The sequence below is a fragment of the Meles meles genome, chromosome 2 (genome assembly GCF_922984935.1).
Source record: "Meles meles chromosome 2, mMelMel3.1 paternal haplotype, whole genome shotgun sequence".
Lineage (NCBI taxonomy): Eukaryota > Metazoa > Chordata > Mammalia > Carnivora > Mustelidae > Meles > Meles meles.
Genome location: NC_060067.1, coordinates 122,307,103 through 122,324,806, shown reverse-complemented (window position 1 = coordinate 122,324,806; position 17,704 = coordinate 122,307,103).

Sequence of the window (17,704 nt, the reverse complement as noted above, 5' to 3'; positions counted from 1 at the left end):
GGCAGAGAGAGGGGAGGAAGCAGGCTCCCCGCTGAGCAGAGAGCCCGATGACCCTTGATCCCAGGACCCTGAGACCATGACCTGAGCTGAAGACAGAGGCTTTAACCCACTGAGCCACCCAGGTGCCCTGGAAGAAGGAGAATCTTATGCACGTTCCATGCCCAGTGCAGAGCCCAATGTGGGTCTCCATCTCACAATCCTGAGATCATGACCTGAGCCAAAATCAAGTGTCAGACACTTGAACTGACTGAGCCATCCAGGCATCCCTATTTCATATATTTCTGCTCTGATCTTTATTTCCTTCTATCTACTAACTTTAAGCTTTGTTTTTTTTCTCTTTTTCTAGTTCCTTTAGTTGTAAGGTTAAATTGTTTATTTGAGATTTTTCTTGTTTCTTGAAGTAGGCCTGTATTGCTATAAACTTCCTTCTTAGAACTGCTTTTACTATAGAGTATAAAGAGCTTTTATTCATCCCTCTTGCTCTGTAGGTAAAACATTCTGAATATATCTTTACTTAATTATCTTAAATGAAAAGCTTTACTATCTCTTTACAAAGTTCTAGATGATATTCTAATAAAATATATTCATCCCTTGCCTTAATATAATAAAATATAACACATGTGCATTAAAAAGAATAAAAAACTTACTTTAACTCTCATGTAATATTTAGCAGAAATAGAACAGAAATATTTTTAGACAATCTTGGACCAGAGGAAACTGCAAAGTAATTGCTGACTTGGTCACTGGAGATGAAGATAATCTACTTCTGTCAACTAAAAGAGACTACAAAAAACAGACCCTAGGGAAAGGAAGATATTTTTACTTCAGAAAGCAGAACTGTGATTGCAAAAAGAATTAGATGCTGAGCAAAACAAAAATATGGTGTTTATTTATTATGGAGCCCTTTTAAGTCTGAGATAAAAAATAATAACTAAACCAAAGATAAATTAGAAAATACCTTCTAAAGTCTGAACATCCTTAATTTTTTTCCAATTCAATAATGTGAAAAATGAAAAACATTTTTATAACATTGTCAAGATAGTCAAGTTATAAGATGCCCTTACAATTTCATGCTCAGTCTCTGCTCAGCTGTAACCTCTAGGACTTTTATTTTTCCTGAGTGGGCTGGGCAGTGAAACCAGTGAGATTCACCCTCTGGGTCAGAGCCATTTTAAATACAGTGCTCTGCCTACTCATCAGACACAAGAAAGCAGTGAATCATTCATCTTCTGACCAAAATTAAGCTGGCTAATTGCATGGCTATCAACCCTGACTGTTAATGTTTACATTCAAATTTTTGGGTAAAGGATAAATGAGTTTTTTAAGAAGAGAAATATGAAGTGTTCCATTAATGAAATTCTAAGTAGAGTGTAACCAAATCTTTTTTTATGGCAAGAGTAAATGTTTTAAAGATATTACTTCTCGTTTTCCAGTCTGTCTTTTTCTTGACCACAACCAGTATAGGATATAATAATTCTAAAATAACAACCTCCTAAGTTATGTTATTGTAGAGTAATTTTACAGCCCAACCCAAAGCAAAATAAACATCAGTAATGAATTGCTCCCATGAACCAACCTGATGAAAGGCTATCACTAAAAAATAGTACATTTTAGAAGCCTAAGAAAGGTAGAACTCTGAGGTATGACAGTTTCATTGCTTATTTATGTCACCCAAGAGTCCATCCAACTGAGCAATTATTTAATTAGGAAATAATATCTCAAAAGTCTTATTGGCTCTAGTTGTAATCATTTGCCAACTTCTGATAAACTGATATTAAAAAGGGTAAAATTGTTCATTTACTTAGCACTAGCTCTTGAAATTTAATGAAATCAAAATGCTGTTTCGTTTCACCCAAAAGTAGGTGACAAGTATTTTTTCCTTATTACAGAACATAGAGGTGACTGATTCATCACAATGTTTTTTGTTTTCATATTAATTATTTGGCATCCAAGAAACTGAATATGTGATTAGTAGGGTAAGTAGGATGCATTAGGAGTCAAATTTCTAAAAATGAAATTGTTATTTTCATATACTTTTTCTATTGGCTCTTAAATTCATCCATTCAGAGAAGTATATTTCCCTTGATTAAATAAATGTCCTGACTCAGGTAGTATTTAATAACATCTGGATCTTAAACTGAAACATTTTTACCTTGCTGCTAAATAGTGGCAAAAACTTTAATGTTTCATTCTTTCACCTACCCCCACGAAGGTCTACAAGCCTCAATCATTCATTAAAAATAAATACCTGATTAGTTTATTGATAACACACAGAGGTAAAACAAAAAGTAAATAAAAAGTATACTTTTAATTCCATCAGGCTACAATTTCTGTTTTTAAATTATTATAGTCTTCATTCTTGACAGCCTAGATTGAAAATTTAAATATAGAGCTCCTCAACAAAACACACTTATGAATCAATTCATAAATTAAAGTTACATAAATTTAGGAAAGTATATTCTTATTTGAATTCTTATTTCAGAATTTCTCCATCAATAAACAAATTTTTATAGTCCATCAACTTCAGGGCTAATGATGAGGCTTTGTACTCATTTGGTGTCTTTCATCTTTGGCCTTTTAAAGCTTTTATGGGCCTTAATTAATTCTTACCACACCCCTCTGAGACAGGTTGGTATTATTATCCCCTTTTTATAGTTGAGGAAACCAAGACAAAAAGAGATTAGTATGAGATTTGCCCAGTGACATAGACTAAATCAGGGACTTATTCAGTGTAAGCTACGAAACTCTTCACAGATAACTCTGCCATTGGCTTCTTCATTTCTCCTTCCTGTCAGCATCAATGTTTTAACGTCCTCAACAGAACAAGTTTCCCATTTAGCAACATAGTTTAGTTGAATTACTTTCTCACTCTATAAAATTTACATTGCCTCTTTGAAGATTTATTTTAGATTTTTGACATTTTGCGACTAAATGTACAACTTGGTACCCTGAAGAAATTACAGTACATATGACTTAAAATTAGACATAAAACTTTCAGGAAATTCTAGCACACAGTATCAGATCTTTTAAGGACATTTTAAAGTCCACAGAGGCCATTCACCTAAAAATCTTTATGGTGATATTATTATGATACAACCTCATACGGTGACTCATGCTGGCTTGTTCAGGCTTGTGTTCTTTGTGAACTGAAGACCTGTGTAAACCCAGTTACAACTAGTTTCTCTGCTATTGCACTATGCTTCACATTGACTGTGAAAATAAATCTGCATGTCTATTTAATTCAGTGGTAAATGTCTGCTACTGAAATGAGAAAAGAAAACTGACACTTTTTATCACTTTTTTTTGTTATTATCACTTATCACTTATTTTTTTTTAGACATCTCCAAAAGTTTATGTTCAGGCTTAACCAAATCCAATGGCTTTGTTTTTCTATCCCTCACATGATTAGCATCTCTTATTAAAAGAGATAATGCGCATCTTAAAAAAATTTAAATCGCAGGATTTTTAATTATGGGTGAAATAGGCAAAAGGAATTAAAAGGTACAAACTTCCAGTTATAAAATAGATAAGTCACAGAGATGAAAAGAGCAGCATCAGGAATATAGTTAATGATATTATAATAACATTGTATAATGGCAGATGGCAACTACACTTATGGTGATATACAGAATTGTTGAATCACTATGTTGTTCACCTGAAACTAATATAACATTGTTTATCAACCGTATTTCAATATTTTTAAAAAGAAAATTAAAAACCACAGGATTTTAAAAATTACATATAATTTATCTTAAATGGTAATGAAATGGAAATGCTCATTAGGAGATATCTCTAGAATTAGATTTATTCCAAATCTGGTTTGCTTATGCTTTTAGGTTCTTTATTTTTTTAAGATTTTATTTATTTGTTTGACAGAGAGAGAGAAAGCTCAAGCAGAGGGAATGGAAGAGGGAGAAGCAGACTCCCTCCTGAGCAGGGAGCCCAACATGGGGCTGGATCCCAGGACCCCAGGATCATGACCTGGGCTGAAGGCAGACACTTAACTGACTCAGCCACCCAGGCACCCCACTTTCAGTTTTCTTAAAATGTCTTACTATTAAAAAAAAAAAAGTCCTACTGCTCCATTAAATTTTATCAGATCATGCTACCAGCAAACGATCTCTCTTTTCACAATAAAGTCTTTTTCTTCCCAGCTCTGTTTTGGTTAATTGTGTAAAATACAATGCAATCATTACCTTTGAGGAAAAGGTAAAGAGAGGAAAGGCAGAAAACACACATTTTAATTTTCAAACTTTTGAAACCATACTATTCAAATATTTTATACTATACTGTACCCTTTCTGTTCTTAATATAAAACCATCAGTTTTTATTTTTTTAAGATGTTATTTATTTATTTGAGACACAGAGCGAGAGAGAGCTCAAGGAAGGAGGAGGATCAGAGGGAGTGGGACAAGCAGACCTGCTGAGCAGGGAGCTCAATCCCAGGACCCTGAGATCATGACCTGAGCTGAAAGCATATGCTTAACCAACTAAGTCACCCAGGAGCCCCAAAACCACCAATTTTTAAATTTAGGACATTACTAGTCATATGATTTCAGGATTAAACATTTTATTTAAAAATTCTGAGATAGAAAAAAATAATAATAAAATAAAATAAAAATTCTGAGATATATATATAGTGAACTTTACTATGATTTAATTAAGTATATCACACTTTTTAATGTATATACATAATTTATATAATTTAGGGAAAATAGGTGTACCTGGGTGGCTCAGCGGGTTAAGCCTCTCCCTTCGGCTCAGGTCATAATCTCAGGATCCTAGGATCGAGCCCCACATTGGGCTCTCTGCTTGGCGGGGAGACTGCTTCCCCCTCTCTCTGCCTGCCTCTCTGCCTACTATGATCTCTCTCTCTGTGTCAAATAAATAAATAAAATCTTTAAAAAATTTTTTTAAAAGAAGGGAAAATATCTTTTCACTATGAATGAATAACATTCCCAGTCTCGGGGTCGGATTGAGCAAATCTCAATTGCTGAATATTTTAAGTATTGTCAAAAGTTCATATAGTGTGCCATATAGCTTGGACATTACAAAATAATCTTTTCTTCCTAAAATATAAATATATTCCATTTTCCTTAAATGAGAACTTTCAAAATAAGGACACATCTTCTTTCAATACATATTGCAGCTTATAATGGAATTCTTATTCTAAGGTTTGTATAGAATCAGTTATACTTATTTGCCACACACTCTCAAATATTTATTTTAGGGAGTAGCTGATAAACCTGCCTGTTCTATCTGGTAGCTTAGAACTAGGTCAATTTCACCATTTGGAGCTAAACACAATTCATCACCCTTATCTCTCTAACAGCTAATCTGAAGTAGTTAAGTAGTAATATATTGGCATTCCCCTTTTTAACTGATGCAGCAACTATAAACTTAGTATTGCAAAACAGAAAGGGGAAAAAAACCCAAACTGTGCAATAGTCCTTACTGATTTGGAGTAGAAACTTGGTAAACTATTTTCAATTCAAAACAAAGAGCCTTAAAACCACTTACTTTTCTATTTTTTAAAGATTTTATTTATTTATTTATTTATTTATTTGACAGAGATAGTGAAAGAGGGAACACAAGCGGAGGAGTGGGAGAAAGACAAGCAAGCTTCCTGCTGAGCAGTGAGCCCCGTGTGGAGCAAGTTGTGGGGCTCGATCCCAGGACCCTGGGATCATGATCTGAGCCAAGGGCAGACACTTAACAACTGAGCCACCCAGGTACTCCATTAAAATAATTTTCATACAGTCAGTAGATTCTTTCCTGCTGGGTAATAGGACATCATGGAATATATTTAATGACCTGGACAAAGAATAAAGCCTTTTGCTCTTGTAGAGTTCGTGTCAGAAATAGAGCAAAGCACTTTAAATTCTTCTTACGTTGTAGTAAAAGCCTTGCTCAGTTTCCTAGATGACTCTGTCAGTTGCTGTGTATCATGATTTTTTATGATATGTGAATAATATAATGAGTAGTAGTAGTAATGGTAGTATTTCTAATAATCATTCAATCATGCATTAATAAACCAGACTTTCATGTGCTCCAGGCATATTTGAGCTCAGTTTCAAAGGCTCTTTCATTTTTCACTGAGAGCAATTCATAACCCTCCTCTTTCCTTTTCCAGAATCAACTCTTCATTGTTGCTCCTTTTACTGACTTTACAGTAAATGAAAAACTGGTCCGGTATTACTGAGTTCTGCTTTTTATGAAGAACTAGAGCTAGAGACAGATAGATAGATAGACAGACAGACAGAGTGAAATATACATATCAATTAAGAGCCTACACAAGGCATAATTATGTGAAAGCACACTATCTGAACATGGTTGAATTAGGTAATAAGGAGACAAGACACAGACAAAATCCTTGTGCTCAGGAAACTGACAATCTAGTTAGAAAAATAGAAACTGTTTCCTCCTTTGCGATTTATGATGAACCATTCCTTTCCCTTCCACCCCCACTTATTCTAATTTTTATCATCCCAGTTTGGGTAGTTACCAAATCCTGCTTAGATTATTACAAGGTGTTCTCCAAAAAGAGGCTAAAATAATTTACTCTCTGGTAAACCCTCCCACTTGATCATTCCTGGATTGACTGTTCATTCTAAATTTCATTGGGATCATAGTCATACAAGATTGTATAATTCTGTCCCAAAAGTTCAAGAACTAATGTCTTTGGAATAAAGTTTTAATTTCTTAGTCTAGCCTCAGCCTCAATGCTTCTAAAATCAGATATCAATCTGCTCATCAACTTTATGTGCTGCAATATCCCCACACGTAAGTTAAACTACATGGCAAATCATTCTTTATATATGGCATATACTTTCCTATTTTTCCACCCTGGATTACACTGTTCCCTGTGTTTAGAGTTCTGTGTATTGAAATCCTACCCATTTAAGGTCACGTTCATATGCTGCTTCTTCCATAAAGTTTACCCAGAATTCCCCCAGCCGAAACTGGTATCTTTCTCTCTGTGTGTCTCTGTCTCTGTCCCTGTCTGTCTCATCTAAATGCTCTAAGTTCTTTCTTTGTATCACTCTTATGGCACCAGTCAAATACTACCTTGTATTGTTATGTTTATTTCTTTCTTCCTTACAAGCATATAAAAACCCCCACATACCTCTTGGCATGCGTCATATATATTGAGCAGGTTAGTAATATTTGTGAGGTGTTGAATGACTACAGTGAGAGAAGCCAGCAAGTGCAGAGAGGAGGGCAAATACATAGTAGAGATGAATGTTATATAAAGTTTTTTAGAAATAAAAGAAGTGGAACTTAAATTTATGTTCATAATTAATAATAAATTGATTGTTAATATTTTACTTATTTTAAACATTTATTAATAATTTTATCAATTATTTATTTTGACTGAATTAATTACTAAATTATTAAATTAGATTTGATAATTAAAGAAAGGAATTTTATTCATAATTGTATCTTAATTTACAGTTTCCCTACAAGAAACTTCTAATTTCTCACACAAACATTTCATTCATTCATAAAATATGAAGGAGTTATAAAAAGGTATTGAGGTCAGTGGATGATATCATTCTGAAAATTCCAGGAGAGAGAGGAAATTCAGAATATCTAAAAAGAACTTATTCAAAATAGTGGCATTATTTATACCCAAACAGGTAAACATCCAGATTTTATGCGCTGAAATATTTATTTAATTTTATCTTCTATGTTTATGGTATCATCACGGTAAGGCCCATTTGGGATTGAAGTAACTTTTCTGATTTCTTAATACATGTAACCTACTACCTTCCAGTTCACGTAGCTATGAGGTGAACTATCTCCTGACCACTAAGAAATGTTGGATGCATGGTGCTTTGAAAAAGAAACACAGGGAGAGAAGAGGAAGGACTGCAACTGTCAGAAGTAGTACAGGAGGGGCACCTGGGTGGCTCAGGGGGTTAAAGCCTCTGCCATTGGCTCAGGTCATGATCCCAGGGTCCTGGGGTGAGCCCCCGCATGGGGCTTTCTGCTCAGCAGGGAGCCTGCTTCCCTTCGTCTCTCTCTGCCTGCCTCTCTGCCTACTTGTGATCTCTGTCAAATAAATAAATAAAATCTTTAAAAAAAAAAAAGAAGAAGAAGAAGTAGTAGTAGTACAGGAGTCTCCCTGCAAAGCAGCTGGTCTCAGAGCCTCTTGTTTGTTTCCCCAGTACAATCTTTCTTCCCTCCCTTCCTTAAGATTTAGTACTTGATTCAAAAGGAATTCTAGCTGACCACAGAAAGAAGATAAGAAAAGGTTGTGCAAGGCATTTACTTGCATATGGATGAAGAAATGCTGAGAAACCACCAAATGAATCCCATTCTCCCACTCCCCACTCTACAAGCAGAGAAGTCTGTGTGATCCTACTCAGGTATGAGGCCATAGGAGAGATCCTTTCCCCTCTTCCTCCACATTTTAAGGAAATGGATGGAACAAGCAAATGTTCTTTAGGCTGGATTTAGGGCTCAAAGCTCTGAAAAGGGTAAGTTTCCGGTAGGGCAAGAGAGTCCTGGGGAAGAATTCTTCAAGTGTACAAGGTCAAACTACTCTGGAGAATAACACAATAGAGTATTTGCCTAAGCTTGTGGAACAATCTACATTTATTCAAGCGAGAGATGGTGGGGGAGTTTCAAGGGCCTCCCACACTGGAAAGTGTGCTTAATGGTTTGGCATCCTGAGAACTTACCCAGACGAGCAGGAGGAAGTCTAACCCTACAAATGGGCTTCTGTAAGAATTCTTCTTACACTTCCCACTCCCACTTGAGAATACAGCTGCTTGCACATGTGGCAGCCAGATGGCTCCCCAGTTTACTCAGAATATGAGAAGGTGGGGACAGAAGAGAAGATGGGTCAGCCTCCTACTGTACACTAACAACACATTAGTCAAATCAAACTCAGCTATGGACAAATTTGTTTTTTAATAGCTCAGAGCAATACATTTTTATTGATGAAATCCAGAGTATATTTTTATTTATTTTTGTTTATTCATTTGGTTTTTTAGAGTATACTTATATATATATTTTTTAATTTATTTGACAGACAGAGATCACAAGTAGGCAGAGAAGCAGGCAGAGAGGGGTGGGGAAGCAGGATCCCTGCTGAGCGGAGAGCCCGAAGCAGGGCTTGATCCCAGGACCCTGAGATCATGACCTGAGCCAAAGGCAGAGGCTTAACCCACTGAGCCACCCAGGTGCCCCCCCTTTTCAAAAATGTTTTTAAAAATTTATTGGACAAACAGAGATCATAAGAAGACAGAGAGGCAGGCAGGGGGGGGGTGGGGAAGCAGGCTCCCTGCTGAGCAAAGTAGAGTATACTTTAAATTACACATATGCTCATTTCTTACTTTGCTCAGAATAAATCCATGTTAAAATGAGTTAAAAGTTCTAATTCTCACCATTTTTATTACTTTGTAGTGATATTAAAAGACTAGAGAGAATACAAAAATCTTAAATGTAGAAGATATTAAATAAATAATTCCTAACACTCTGGTAGACTACAAAGATGCTCTCAAACACAGGAATCTTCTCCAAAAGCTAACATTTCAGCTCATCCACAATATCATAATTGATTAAAAAATGGGACACACAGTTGAGGCACTGAAAGATCTTCAAGTTCCTTCTGAATCATTACAGATAAAATTGTATTTAGCTTTTTGTAAACCAACTCTAAGAGAAATAAAGCACAATGAAAAACAAGTACATGGATATAGCATTTTCTATGTAGCACTCATTTATGTACCCAAATAATCCAGTATTCAATGCTTCTGCCCCAGGAATGGATAAGATTCAGCTTTTTCACAATGCTTGCTGCCTATCCCTTTCCCATCTTCCTGTTTAAATTTCTTGGGCAGATCACCACTTTCTCTACTCAATTTTCAAGTTCCTCTACTCAGCCTTTCTCTTCACATTGCTCTCTACCACTTCAAATGTATTTCCAGCTACTTCCTTACATACATAAAACTCCTGCTCAAGATAGAGTGGTCTATTTGTTGATTCCTGAACGTATCATTCACATTCTTTCTACCTTCAGAGTTTTGCTCAAACCCTTCCCAAGTGTTTTATCACTTCCCCTTTACCTTTCTTGAAGATGCAGTTTAAGTGCTACCTCTTCCAGGAAGCCTTCCCAACTATCTACCCACCAACAGATCCACACATATTCATACCCTCATGGAATAGAACACTCCCTTCCCTGTACTCATCTGGCAAGTATTGTCTGAACAACCACGTGGTCTTGACTTCATATTATATCATCCATTTTTTTATATCATCCATTTTTAAAAAAGATTTTATTTATTTGACAGAGAGAAACAGAGAGAGAGGGAACACAAGCAGAGAGAATGGGAAAAGGAGAAGCAGGCCTCTTGCTGAGGAGAAAGCCCAATGCAGGGCTCAAACTCAGGACCCTGGGATCATGACCCAAGCCAAAGGCAGATGCTTAATGACTGAGCCACCCAGGAGCCCCTATATCATCCATTTTTATCCTACATACACATATTTTACCCTCTTCCCAAGATCAAGGATCAGGCCTACTCTCTATTTTTTATTCCCAGAAACCAGAACTAAAAAGTACTCAATAAATACCATTGTTAATAACATTGATGTGATGCTGATGGACCCACTGGAAACAAAGACTAGGGTGGAACCTCTTAGGAAATTACTGGCTACAAAAAAATACAAGTTTATCTCACTGAAAACATCCTGTTCCTTTCCTAAATTTGCCAGATAGATATAAAAATAACTTATACCATGTTTTCACTGATAATCACCAATTTCCTCATTTCTTTATGGTAATAACATTCATTTTGGTATACCTCTTTTAAGACTGCATTTTTAAGTTACCCATATTGCATGGTATACATTTAAATATTATTTAAAATATGGTGTCTGACATCAGATAATTATTTCTAGGAGATTTTTTAAGTTGTAGTCAAATTTTTGTGTTTTTCCCCTAGGTGCTACAGTAGTTTCCTTATTTATGCTAGTCCATGCTGGTTTGCTTATACCTCTGAGTTTTCTGATAATTCATAATTCTTGAAATGGACAAAAACATACATACATGAGAATATGTGTTGTAATCCTTTGAAAACTCTCCATAGCTAAGAATCAGAATTCCTTAGTTCTAGTCTTAGCTCTCTCTACTGTATCATTTTCTTATCAGTGAAATGGAAATAACAACATATATCCTTTTCTTATTGCATATTAGATAATAGATATGACATAACACATCTGAAAATCCTTACAGAAAAGGATCCTTACATAAAGTCAAGTTATTACCCATTAAAGTAAGTCTGAGATAACAAAGACTCACATCTCTTCAGTGCTTGAAAAAAAAAATGTTTTAAGTTAGTAGGCACCTTTAATGTGCTAGGTAGTGTGTTGCCTGGGAACTCAAAGATAAATAAGACCAAGACAGGTCCTAGGTCTCAAAGTATAGTAATGACAAAGAATTAAATAAATAGAACAGAGGTTAGGAAAATTCACTGCCTAATTTTGTAAGGCTCATGAGCTAAGAATGGTTTTTACAGATAACAAGTTGCAATCAATTTAATGAATGGAAACACTAATTTTGAACCACAAGTAAGAGAAATGGTATCCTCTCTAAAAGAATTCCATCTTCAAAAGCTATATGTTATTATTAGAAACATACTTATTATCATTTTATTTAAAATTTTGTCAATAAAAAAATCATTAAAATTTTATTTTCTCTTGTATTATATAAGTACCTACATAATATCCTTGATTTTTCTCTTGGTTTGCAAAGCCTAAAATATTTACTAACTATAAACTTTTACAGAAAAAGTGTGCTAACCCCTGAAATAATTAAATATAATTATACTATAATGTGGTAAATACAACAGTAGAAACTATAACTTGAGAACTGAAGTAATGATGAAAATATTGGGGAGGAGAATCTAAATTAGCTTTGTGTAATGGTTTCAGGGTAGACTTCTGGGAGTAGATTGCACAGGACTGAGTCTGAAAAGCTAAGGAGGAATAAACAAAACAAGGGAAAGAAGCAGAGGGGTCACCAAGGATGGCTGGTAGGAAAACTATAGTCTTCCACAGTCCGTTCAGGTTCTCAGATAAGCAGATACCCTGATAGGAATAGGTAATAATTTGTTCCACGTGTTGATGATTCTTCACTCTGTACCCCAACCATGGGTTAGATTCTAACTACAACCAGTTGCCTGGTGATGAGTGTGGGTGGGAAATGCTCTTGTGAAGACCCCGTAATCTCTATTCCTCCTACGGATGTGGGTCCTTGTTACATGTTTTCTTATTGCTGTGTGCCTGTCCTGCCTTCAGTGTATTTACTGTTCATTTTTAAACATTGCATTGTTTTATGTAAAAGAGTAGAATATTTAAATTTTTTTAGTGACAGAAGTCTATAGAAAATAAATTTTAAAAAACAATAAAAATCTTTGAAGTGACATCCAAATTTTAAATATATATATTTCCAGTGACAGGTAATGAATAGAACACATGTATATGCTATTCCCTCCTTTCTCATATAACATCACAAAAATGATGGCAAGAAAGGAATTTTTTTAAATATAAAAATAAAAATAAATATAAATATAAAAACTGGAGATAAAATAGAACTGTCAAAAACAAACTGAAAGATGCAAAGCATCTGATCAAGTAGTAACTGACTTCTTAGCAGACCAGAGGCTGAAAGGTAAGTACTTATAACTGGGAAAATCCAGAAGCAAATGAATTCATTAGGCAAAACCTTGGAAAACCTCAGGAACTAGAGACACCTAGTAGCTCTAAAAAGTAATTGCCAGTGGAGCCACAAATAGGAGGCTTGGTTAAAAGTCTGAATAAGAAACAGGCCATTCAATCCCCCATTTCCTGACAACCACATGAATCAAGGCAACAACCTTCCCTCCACTCAATGGAAGACTGGATGTTTACTCTCCAAAGATTTTAAACACTGGACTTGGGTTCACTAAGCAAGATAAGGGTTACTAAATTAAAGTAAAGTAAAATAAAGATGTATATTCTAAACAATGAGAATTAATATGTTCTCCCATTTAGCTCCCAGAATGCTCTGTGTAGCATTCTGGGATATCTGGATGGATATCTCCTGATAATGCCACATTGAAGCCCAAGAACGGATTTCTTATGGTTAATTTTTTTTTTAAGATTTTATTTATTGATTTGAGATAAAGCAAGAACAAGCTAGAGAGAGAGAGAGAGAGCACAAGCAGGGGTGAGGGAGCAGAAAAGGTAGAGGCAGACTCCCTACTCAGCAGAGAGCCAGATGCAGGGCTCCATCCCAGGCCTCTGGAAACATGACCAGAGCCAAAGGCAGATGCTTAACCCACTGAGCCACCCAGCTGCCCCAGTCATATGGAAAATTATAACTTAAGCATATAATTAATTTATATAGGTCAGCTATATAATATGCTGGGCTCCTTGTTCAAAAAGCAGGAAAAAAAATGTCATTAAAAATACTGAAATAGAAAGTCTTTTTTTCTTCTTCAGTCTCTCCTTTGACTTGTCATGGTGTTTTTCCTTTTTCTTTTCTTTCTTTTTTTTTTATCATGGTATTTTTCTTATTTGATATTTAATATTTTTCTAAGGAAAGGAAATTTTTAAATTTAAATTATTAACCCAAATTTCACCATTCATCTTTATACTAGACAATGTCCTTTTTAAATGCAAATTTAAGAGCATTTGATTCATATATAGAATCACTGAAATTGCACAATTCATATTTTGTAGCTCACACAAGCATATGTAATTTGTTCTTAGCTTAATAGTGGAAACACTACATAAAACTAACTCAGTTATCTATTTCAAGTGTTAATATGCACATATTCTACCACTTCACTACTTTTGGCTTATTGGCATCAATAATTTCACCATAACTATTTTACCAATACTGTGAAGTAACAAGAATAAAAAAAAAATATGATAGGGTTCCTTGCTCGTGTGTGTTTTTTAGAATGCCATTACCTTCTTAATTCTGATTCAGACAGATAATATGACTTTTCGGGGCTGTCTATCCCAACTTACTATGTCATAGATCTACCTAGCCTACCTTGTACAATCCTGAGTCTCACTAAACGCTCATGCATCATGGGCCCACTGGAATAATGTGTTTATGGGGCATCTGGAACACTGTATGCAAATGGAGCAGCAAGTGGTGGCAGACATACTGCGTGTGCTCCAGCACCCAAAGGACTTTAATTACAAAACACAAGTTCAAAACAAACAAACAAACAAACAACAGAACACAAGTTCAAGATCAAATCCAGACACAAGTACAAAACGAAGATGAAACGATTAAGAATTTCAATATAACAACAGTAGAACATTAAGTCAAGCGTAGGGTTTTTCTAAGCATGAGGCCTTATTCGGTTGCACAGGTCTCATCTCTGTGAAACTGTCAACTTTATAAGAATGTGCTAAGTAGTTTTCCAAAGCAGTTGCATGATATCACATTCCCACCAGTAAAGCCTGGAAGTTCCAGTAATCTGCATCCTTACCAGTAACAGCAGTGTCAAACTTGTTAAATTTAGCCATTCTGGAATATATATAATGACATCTCATTTTAGTTTTTATTTGCATTTCCCTAATGAATTATTATGTCGAATATTCAGTAATTAATGAATTATTCATCCATAATTATGAAAAATTATGTGCTTATTTGCCAGCTGGATATCATCTTTTTTTTTAAGATTTTATTTATTTATTTGACAGAGAGCCTAGTGAGAGAGGGAACCCAAGCAGAGGGAGTAGGAGAGGGAGAAGCAGGCTTCCTGCCAAGCAGGGAGCCAGATGCGGAGCTCAGTCCCAGTAACCTGGGATCATGACCTGAGCCAAAGGCAGAAACCCAACAGACTGAGCCTCCCAGGTGCCCAATCTTCTTTATTTTTTTATAAGGTTTTATTTATTTGAGAGAGAGAGAGAGCACAAGCAGGGAGAGCAGGGGAAGGAGAAGCAGGATCCCTGCTGAGCAGGACCCTGGAATCATGACCTGAGCCAAAGACAGATGTTTAACCGACTAAGCCACCTAGGTGCACCCTCCTCTTTTTTTTAATTTTTTTATTTTTATTTATTTTTTTAAGATTTTATTTATTTACTAGAGAGACAGAGATCACAAGTAGGCAGAGAAGCAGGCAGACAGAGAAGAGGAAGCAGGCTCCCTGCTGAGCAGAGAGCCCGATGCGGGGCTCGATCCCAGGACCCCGGGATCATGACCTGAGCTGAAGGCAGAGGCTTTAACCCACTGAGCCACCCAGGCGCCCCGTCCTCTTTTTTTTTTTTTAAGATTTTATTTTTTATTTGTCAGAGAGAGAGAGCATAAGCAAGGGGAGCAGCAGGCAGAGGGAAAAGCAGGCACCCCCCTGAGCAAGGACCCAATGCAGGACTCGATTCCAGGACCCTGGGATTATAACCTGAACCAAAAGCAGAGGCTTAACCGACTGAGCCACCCAGGTGCCCCTGGATATCTTCTTTAATGAAATATCTGTTTAAATCTTTAGCTTATTTAAAAAACTAGTTTGTTTTCTTGAGTTTTGAGAGTTCTTTATATATCCTGGATATAAAATTTTTTAAAAATATCTATTTATTTGAGAGATAGAGAGCAAGAGACCCAGAGGGTGGGGGAGAAGTAACAAAGAGAGAGGAAAGAGAGAATTTCAAGCAGACTCCCCGCTGAGCATGGAGCTTCACTTGGGGCTGAATCCCAGGACCCTGAGGATCATGACCTGAGCCAAAATCAAGAATTGGGTGCTTAACCAACTGAGCCACCCAGGTGACCCTGTGTGTGTGTGTATATATATATTTTTTTATATATTTTATTTATTTTTATTTTATTTTATTATATATTTTTTAATATTTTATTTATTTATTTGACAGAGATCACAAGTAGGCAGAGAGGAAGGGAAGAAGGCTCCCAGCTGAGCAGAGAGCCTGATGTGGCGCTCAATCCCAGGACCCTGGGATCACGACCTGAGCCAAAGGCAGAGGCTTTAACCCATTGAGCCACACAGGTGCCCCATGACCCTGTATATAAATTCTTAATTTGTCTTTGACAAATATTTTCTCCCAATCTGTGGCTTTAATCTGCTTGTTTTTTTCATTTGCAATAGTCTTTTGAAGAGCACAAGGTCTTACTTTTGCTTTTTTTTTTAAATTGTTCTGTGTTTTTTTTTATTATTATTAAATAAACTCTACCCCCAACTTGAGACTTGAACTTACAACCCTGAGATCAAGAGTCCTAAGGTCTACTGACTAAGGTAGAAAGGCATTCCCAGGGTCTTCATTTGATAACATGTATTAATTTCTTTCATTTATAGTTCATTCTTTTTATGTCCTAAGAACTCTTTGCTAACCAAAGGTCACAAATATTTTCTTCTATGTTTTTGATTTTTTTTAAGGATTTTATTTATGAATTTGAGAGAAAGCAAGTGAGAGAAAGAAAGAGAGCATGACCGCGGGGAGGGGCAAAGGGAGAGAGAAGCAGACTCCCAACTGGCTAGGGAGCCCAGTGCAGGACTTGATCCCAGGACCCTGGGATCATGATCATAAGGCAGACGCTTAACCCACTGAGCCATCCAGGTGCCCTCTTTTATGTTTTCTTCTAGAAATTTTCATAGTTTTTGGTCTATGATTCATTTCAAGTTAATTTCTCTTTATCTATTGGGAGGTAGCTTTTAGTTTAATATACAATTTCACATTAAAAATTTTTGCATATGATATTCAATTGTTCCAGCACCATCTTTTAAAAACCTACCTTTTACATCATTAAATAACCCTGTCATCTTTGTTGAAGATCATTTGACTGTGTAGTTTGTTTTTCTGTTTCAAAATACTTTTGCCTTTGCATTTTCAAATAAATTTTATAGTAAGTCTGTCCATTTCTACCAAAATGTTTCAATTTTTATTCTAATTGATGGATTCTATAGATAAATGTGCGATTATTCACACCTTAAAAAGAGCAATTCTTTCATTTCCCTCCAATTATTAGGTCATCTTTCATTTTTCTCACCAATGTCTTAGTTTTCAGTGTATAAATCTTCCTATAATAGATTTATCTTATAGATTTATCCTATAATATTTATTTATCCTATAATATTCACATTTTGATGCTGTTGTGATTTTTTTAAAGTTTCAATTTCTATCTTTCATTGCAAAGAAAGATAATTGATTTTTGTGTCCTAAGACCCAGCTAAATAATTCACTCATTAATTTTAGATTTTTTTTTTTAATTTCTTGGGACTTGGAGGTAACATTCATGCCATCTGAAAATAATGATAGTTTTGTTTCTTAAACATGAAAGGGTAGACAAGGATCACAGGACATTTGAAAGAAGCCTCTAACATAAAAACAAAACCAAATAAACGGGGGGGAAAGGCACTTGAAGGAAACAGTACAACGAGCAAAGAAAATATTCAAAAGTGTCATTGGTATCTTCAGAGAGAGGAAAAGACAATACTTCCTAGGAAAGATAACATAGTACTGTGTATTTTTAAGAGGATCACTCAAAGAACTTAAAAGAACTTCTATAACTAAAAATGTAAACCAAAAAAAGAAAAGAAGGAAGGAAGGTAGGAAGGAAGAGAGGAAGGAAGAAAGGAGACATTTAAAAATTTTCCAGAAAAGAGAGGAGAAAAGACAAAGATGAAAATGAAGGGAAAGTAGAGTATCAGAAAATTTGAGATTCAGCATGTTATTAATGGTAGCTCCA